The sequence below is a fragment of the Gymnodraco acuticeps genome, unplaced genomic scaffold, assembly GCF_902827175.1.
Source record: "Gymnodraco acuticeps unplaced genomic scaffold, fGymAcu1.1, whole genome shotgun sequence".
Classification (NCBI taxonomy): domain Eukaryota; kingdom Metazoa; phylum Chordata; class Actinopteri; order Perciformes; family Bathydraconidae; genus Gymnodraco; species Gymnodraco acuticeps.
The window spans coordinates 2109775-2118046 of NW_022992232.1; the positions used below are offsets into that span (position 1 = coordinate 2109775).

Here is an 8272-nt window from a genome sequence, read left to right on the forward strand (position 1 = left end):
TGCACATTTATTTGTGAGTTTGCAAATAAATGTAAATGCATTTGTGGATGGTGTTTTACATTTACAAATCACATATTTACACACAAATTATTTTTATGTTCACACAAATAATTATGAGACATATTTATGCCCATATTTATTTAACAGCTGGTCTTATGTTTGTGACCCCTCCTGTTGTTAATTGATAACATTACATTACATTACATTACATTGCATTTAGCTGACGCTTTTATCCAAAGCGACTTACAATAAGTACATTCGACCAGGAAGACACAACCTTGAAGAAAACAGAATCATATAAGTACATCAGGTTTCATAGAGCCAAACATTTCAAGTGCTACTCAACTGGCTTTAGGTAAGCCAGTCCTTTATTAGTATAAAAGTGCTTCGTTAATAGTTCTAACGCTCGAAGTGGAGTCGAAAGAGCTGAGTTTTCAGTTTGCGCCGGAAGATGTGCAAGCTATCTGCCGTCCTGATGTCAATGGGGAGCTCATTCCACCATCTTGGAGCCAGGACAGCAAACCCACGTGTTTTTCGCCGATGGGAACTTGGGTCCCCCTCGCAGCGAGGGCGCAACGAGTCGTTTGGCTGATGCAGAGCGTAGTGCACGCGCTGGGGTGTACGGTTTAACCATGTCCTGGATGTAGGAAGGGCCAGATCCATTCGCAGCATGGTAAGCAAGTACCAGTGTCTTGAAGTGGATTCTAGCAGTTACCGGAAGCCAGTGAAGGGAGCGGAGGAGCGGAGTGGTGTGGGAGAATTTAGGAAGGTTGAAGACCAGACGAGCCGCTGCATTCTGGATGAGCTGCAGAGGTCGGATGGCACATGCAGGTAGACCAGCCAGGAGGGAGTTGCAGTAGTCTAGGCGTGAGATGACGAGAGCCTGGACCAGAACCTGAGTCGCTTTCTGAGTCAGCTGGGGACGTATCTTCCTGATGTTGTAAAGCGTGTATCTGCAGCAACGGGTTGTAGCAGCGATGTTTGCAGTGAAGGACATGTTGTTATCTAGGGTCACACCCAGATTCCTTGCAGTCTGAGTCGGGGAAACAACTGAGGTGCCGATGTTGATTGTTAGGTCAAGAGTGGGACAATCTTTTCCCGGGAGGAAGAGCAGCTCAGTCTTGTCAAGGTTGAGCTTGAGGTGGTGAGCAGACATCCACTGAGAGATGTCAGCTAGACAAGCAGAGATGCGTGCAATGACCTGGGTCTCTGAGCGGGGAAAGGACAGAATTAATTGGGTGTCATCAGCGTAGCAGTGGTAAGAAAAACCATGCGGGCTAATGACTGATCCGAGCGAGTTTGTGTACAGGGAGAAGAGGAGGGGACCAAGAACAGAGCCCTGAGGGACCCCCGTAGTTAATTGACAAGAGTCGGACTCAGACCCTCTCCAAGTCACCCTGTAGGTACGGTCTTTCAGGTATGAGGTGAGGAGGGAAAGTGCAGAGCCTGAAACTCCAAGTTTTTGGAGAGTGCGAAGGAGGATCTGATGATTCACCGTGTCGAATGCAGCAGACAGGTCCAATAGGATGATGACAGAGGAGAGGGATGCAGTTTTGGCAGTGTGAAGTTCCTCCGTGACAGCAATGAGAGCAGTTTCTGTGGAGTGACCTGCCTTGAAACCAGACTGGTGCGGATCCAGAAGGTTGTTCTGATTGAGATAACAGGAGAGTTGTTTAAAGACAGTGCGTTCAAGTGATTTAAACAGAAACGGGAGGAGAGAGACAGGCCTGTAGTTTATAACATCAGACGGGTTGAGAGTGGGTTTCTTTAGGAGAGGGTTTACTCTTGCCTCCTTGAGACTGTTTGGAAAGTGACCAGAAGTTAGAGAAGTGTTGATGAAATGGGTGAGAAACGGTAGAATATCAGGAGCGATAGTCTGAAGGAGGTTTGAAGGGATAGGGTCCAGAGGACAGGTGGTAGGGCGGGCAGAGGTAATGAGGGTAAGAACCTCACTTGGAGAGAGAGGGGAAAAGGAGGTAAGTGTGTTGGTGGAAGGAGGGTCTGGTGACCCAGCGGTGAGTAAAGGTGAGTCAGAAAAAGAAGAGTGAATATCATCAACCTTTTAACATTACATTACATTAATTGATAAGCCTGAAACATGCACTTGTCAAGGTTCAGAGGCACATTTTGCAAATATGGCAGTTGCCATCGATCAGCTTAAGATAAGATATACTTTATTGATCCCAAGTTGGAAACATTTGCGTTACATCAGCATGTGTAACAGTTGTAAATATGCAGTGGTGTTTATTTGTAAATCATTTAGTATAATTACACAAATTCTGTGTTTTATATTTAACAATTCTGTGTTCTTTATTTATTGATTGTTCAATACCTGACAAGGCCGGAGATTAAATATCTACATACATTTTATAAGAGTATAATACATATGTATAATATCAGTTAAAATAAGTGCTTCAACATAGTTAACATTGCTGGAGGCATGCACACATATTGATAGATGTCTTCACACCGTTTGTGAATATGATAAGTCAATAAACCTTAGAAAATTTTGAAATCTTGAAAGGGATGTGCAAAATAGTCATTATACAGTATTTAATTATCTATTAATAGAGAATAACGAGTAATGAATATACTTTATAGGGATCCTATTAATATCTAATAATAAAAATAATACATTTCAATAACATGCTTTAACCACTAGGTGTCCCTTTATATCAGCTGTGCACCTTTACGATGTAAATACAGCCTATCTACCAATTGGATCAAATATAAAAGTCAGCCGAATTAGTGTTGATACTGCAAGGAGACGTGTTGTGTGAAAAGAAATGTAAGATGTTGTTTAATGGCTGATATATTTATGATCCACGTCACGTTTTCAGTTCCTCATGTTTGTCTAGAAGTCTTCTCATCAGGGCTCTATAAATAGAGAACTACGGCAGATATGTAATATGTAATGCAGCCGAACCGTGTATTACAATGCCGTTATGTGATGACTTTCAAAGAGAAAAACAAGCACTCTCGGAATAAAGTATTATTTTTTTTTTAAAAATGTTTTCGGTCTGTTTCCGGTATATGTTAATGACGATGTGCTGTGAGATGTGAGACTGGAATTGCACAGGGGAAAATAACGTATCTTTAGATGCGGATTTTGTTAAACTAATACGTTTGGGCTGTGGACCAACACTTTACATTGACGGGGAAGGGGGTAGTAATAAAGATAACACCATTAAACAGTTACACAACATAACAGAAATAATATCAATAGCAGCGTCCCTAGCAACCACCTTGGTAACAATGAAAACGTTCTATGGACGCAATTTCCTGAAGTAATCTTCGTAATAACTAGCAAACTAAAGATCATGTACATCCACTGCACACATAATCTGAAATAACAACTCATATTTCTCGCATCAAATGACATCAAAACGCATTTTAATGGCCAAACTAACTTTAAAATAGGCATTTTACACCGGGAATAAAACGAAGTTCGGCCATGTTTTTTTTTTCTGCAGGGAGAAATTTGAAGATCAAGTGACATAGCCATTGGAATGAACGTTGAAAAAAAACGGGGTTTGTCAAACAGAGCACATGATGTAGTCCTAAACGATAGCTGGGGATTCTGGGTAGTTTAGTGTCTTCTGCCATCCTTTACTCCGAAAAAATATTTGTTTCTCCGAATCGAAGGGGAAAAATACAAAATCATTGCACACAATTTAAACCAATCAATGTTGTGTGATTAACAAGGATAATCTGGTGTTTTTTAGTCGATGAGTAGTGCAGATATCACTGTAAAATCAATCGACAGTAAGGGGAATACTTACTTCCGGGTGTACAATTCTCCGTTATCCAATGGGAATGGACGCTCACATTGCCTTTAAGGGCAGCCGACACAAACGAATGCCGTGCTTCCATGAGCGTCAAATCCCGCCGCAGATGGGAATACATTGCAACCAGTTGAAAGCTATTTGCTTCCCTTTATGAAGCTGAAGGAGCCTAGGAGCGCCACAACTGCACACCACGGGACCCTGACCAAACGTCGCTCCTGGACGATTATGGAGTGAGAGTGTGTTGGCTCGAGCGCTACCTGGAGCAACAACAAGCAATCGCTGCAACGCTACTGAGTGCTGAAGTCAGGCGCAATGCACGCGAGATAGACACTATGGAACCAGCTGACATCACGGACGCCGAGGACATGGTTCGGCTTCTCTCACCGCTTAAAAAAGCAACCACCGTGCTGTGCGATGAGTCTCAACCTACAGTCTCTCTCATTGTGCCCCTCAAGCACATGATAGAACAAAGCATGGCACAGTGTGATGAGGACTCCTCCACCATCGCCCAAATGAAGAGAGCCATACTGAAGGACTTCACAGACAGATACCAAGGGGAGCAAAACAAGTTTCTGCACAGAACCCTAGTGAAACAGAAGGGGAAAGAGCAGCTGTCCCGCACACAGCACATGACGCTGATAAGGAACAATCTCCTCCTTCCAAAAAGACAGCACTCGAAGATCTCCTTGGGGAGTCTTTCAGTAAAGAAGTTCCATGCGCACAGCACAACGTAGTATCGAGGCTGAAATTGACTTGTACCGCAAACCTCTATCTTACTCTCTGACTGTCCTCTCAAGTGGTGGAGAGACAGTGCAACGGTTTACCCACTACGGTCACCCATGGCCAAAGCATATCTCTCTGTCCCAGCCACATCAGTACCAAGTGAGAGAGTTTTTTCCACAGCAGGGGATATTGTAAATGCCCAAAGATCCCAGCTTCTACCTGGAAATGTGGACATGCTCATCTTCCTGAAAAAAAACCTGTCTGATTAGTGAGAGTGAGTTAGTGAGTTTGAGTTGAGTTACTTGAAATGTATTTGTATTTCAATTTCAATTTCAAACCTTTATTTAGACAGATAGGTCCCTTGAGATCATGGATCTCTTTTACAAGGGAGACCTGCATCAATTTAGTTCCACATGAAACATAAAAACAACATAAAAACAAACAATAGAGGACATCATATTTACATATTCACCAACACTTACAAACACCCATAGTGTCAGAAAGCATCTCGTGCAGACGTGCCTTAAAAACATTCAGAGAAATACAATTGCTCAATTTCAATTTGGACTGTAGGCTGTTCCAAGCAAGTGGAACAGACCCTGCAATTATTCTATTGCAGGGTCTGATTATTGAATTTCCTTGTTTATTTGCACAAAGAAAATGCCTACTTTGTTAGTAGTATGTAAAAAAACACTGGTTTGTTCTTGTTCCAGTCTGTTACTGTCACTTTGTTTTTGACATGTTAAATGTACTACTATACTAAAATGCTATGCAAATCAGGTTTATTAATTAATTAAAAAAACAATTTCAAGTAAAAAAGAAATTCAAAAAAATTCAAAAAAAATGTCCCTTTATTTTTCAATATCGCGATAAATACCGTACCGTGGACTTGTTATCGCGATATTATCGTACCGTGAGTATTTGATACTGTTACATCCCTAACATGTATAATTGTATTATTATTTTAAGTGTGGAGAGGTGTTCTCTTCACGGATGAATCCCGGTTTTCACTGTTCAGGGCAGATGGCAGACAGCGTGTGTGGCGTCGTGTGGGTGAGCGGTTTTCTGATGTCAATGTTGTGAATCGAGTGGCCCATGGTGGTGGTGGGGTTATGGTATGGGCAGGCGTATGTTATGGACGACGAACACAGGTGCATTTTATTGATGGCATTGTGAATGCACAGAGATACCGTGACGAGATCCTGAGGCCCATTGTTGTGCCATTCATCCACGACCATCACCTCATGCAGCATGATAATGCACGGCCCCATGTTGCAAGGATCTGTACACAATTCCTGGAGGCTGAAAACATCCCAGTTCTTGCATGGCCAGCATACTCACCGGACATGTCACCCAATGAGCATGTTTGGGATGCTCTGGATCGGCGTATACGACAGCGTGTTCCAGTTCCTGCCAATATCCAGCAACTTGGCACAGCCATTGAAGAGGAGTGGACCAACATTCCACAGGCCACAATCAACAACCTGATCAACTCTATGCGAAGGAGATGTGTTGGACTGCGTGAGGCAAATGGTGGTCACACCAGATACTGACTGGTTTTCGGACCCCCCCAGACCCTCCCAATAAAGCAAAACTACACGTTTCAGAGTGGCCTTTAATTGTGGCCAGCCTAAGGCACACCTGTGCAATAATCATGTTTAAATCCATCCATCCATCCATCTTCTCCCGCTTATCCGTGGTCGGGTCGCGGGGGTAGCAGTTCCAGCAGAGAGCCCCAAACTTCCTTTTCCCTGGCGACATCAACCAGCTCTGACTGGGGGATCCCAAGGCGCTCCCAGGCCAGCAAAGAGATATAATCCCTCCACCTGGTCCTAGGTCTACCCCTTGGTCTCTTCCCAGCTGGACGTGCCTGGAACACCTCCCTAGGGAGGCGCCCAGGTGGCATCCTAACTAGGTGCCCGAACCACCTCAACTGGCTCCTTTCGACGCGAAGGAGGAGCAGCTCAACTCCGAGTCCCTCCCGGATGACCGACACCAGCCACCCTGCGGAGAAAACCCATCTCGGCCGCTTGTATCCGCGATCTCGTTCTTTCGGTCATGACCCATCCTTCATGACCATAGGTGAGGGTAAGAACGAAAATGGCCCGGTAGACAGAGAGCTTTGCCTTCTGGCTCAGCTCCCTTTTCGTCACAACGGTGCGGTAAAGCGACTGCAGTACCGCTCCCGCTGCTGCGATTCTCCGGCCCATCTCACGCTCCATTGTTCCCTCACTCGAGAACAAGACCCCGAGATACTTGAACTCCTTCACTTGGGGTAAGGACTCATTCCCTACTTGGAGTGGACATTCCATCGGTTTCCTGCTGAGAACCATGGCCTCAGATTTGGAGGTGCTGATCCTCATCCCAGCCGCTTCACACTCGGTTACGAACCGATCCAGTGAGTGCTGAAGGTCGCAGACCGATGAAGTCATCAGAACCACAACATCTGCAAAAAGCAGTGGTGCAATCCTTAGTCCACCGAACTGCAGACCCCCTCCCCCATGACTACGCCTCGAAATCCGATCCATGTATATTACAAACAGGATTGGTGACAAAGCGCAGCCCTGGCGGAGGCCAACCCTCACCGGAAATGGGTCCGACTTACTGCCGAGGACCCGGACACAGCTCTCGCTTTGGGAGTACAGAGATTGGATGGCCCTGAGTAGAGACCCCCTCACCCCATACTCCCGCAGCACCTCCCACAGTAACTCCCTGGGAACTCGGTCATACGCCTTCTCCAAGTCTACAAAACACATGTAGACCGGATAAGCGTACTCCCAGGCCCCCTCCAGGATCCTTGCAAGAGTAAAAAGCTGATCCGTCGTTCCACGACCAGGACGGAATCCGCATTGTTCCTCCTCAATCTGAGGTTCAACAATCGGCCCGACCCTCCTTTCGAGTACCTTAGAGTAAACTTTCCCGGGGAGGCTGAGTAGTGTGATGCCTCTGTAATTGGCACACACCCTCTGGTCCTCCTTTTTAAAAAGGGGAACCACCACCCCAGTCTGCCACTCCTTCGGTACTGTTTCCGACTTCCACGCAATGTTGACGAGACGTGTCAACCATGACAGTCCCTCAACACCCAGAGCCTTCAGCATTTCTGGGCGGATCTCATCCACCCCCGGGGCTTTGCCACTGTGGAGTTGTTTAACGACCTCAGTGACCTCCCCCCGGGAGATTGGTGTTGATCCCCTGTCATACTCCAGCTCTGCCTCTAACATAGAGGGCGGAGTTGTCGGGTTCAGGAGTTCCTCAAAGTGTTCCTTCCAACGCCCTAACACTCCATCAGTTGAGGTCAACAACGTCCCATCCTTACTGTACATAGTTTGGATGGTTCCCTGCTTCCCCCTCCTGAGGTGTCGGACAGTTTTCCAGAACAACTTTGGTGCCGCCCGAAAGTCCTTCTCCATGTCTTCTCCGAACTTCTCCCACACCCGCTGCTTTGCCTCGGCCACAGATGAGGCTGCTGCCCTTCGGGCCTGTCGGTACCTTGCAACTGCTTCGGGAGTCCCCCGGGATAACAAATCCCTGAAGGCCTCCTTCTTCAGTCGGACGGCTTCCCTGACCACCGGTGTCCACCAGGAGGTTCGACGGTTGCACCTAGGACCTTGAGACCACAGCTCCCCGCCGCGGCTTCGGCAATAGAGGCTTTGAACACCGACCACTCTGGTTCAATGTCCCCAACCTCCACAGGAATGCCTGAAAAGCTCCGCCGGAGGTGTGAGTAGAAGGCCTCCTGAACTTGGGCCTCCTCCAGACGT

General features: G+C 46.2%; 1 pseudogene; it reads right to left on the reverse strand.

The window, feature by feature from the left end:
* Positions 1–423: 423 nt before the first annotated feature.
* LOC117539859 lies at positions 424–1513 on the reverse strand (annotated as a pseudogene).
* Between the last annotated feature and the right edge of the window lie 6759 nt (positions 1514–8272).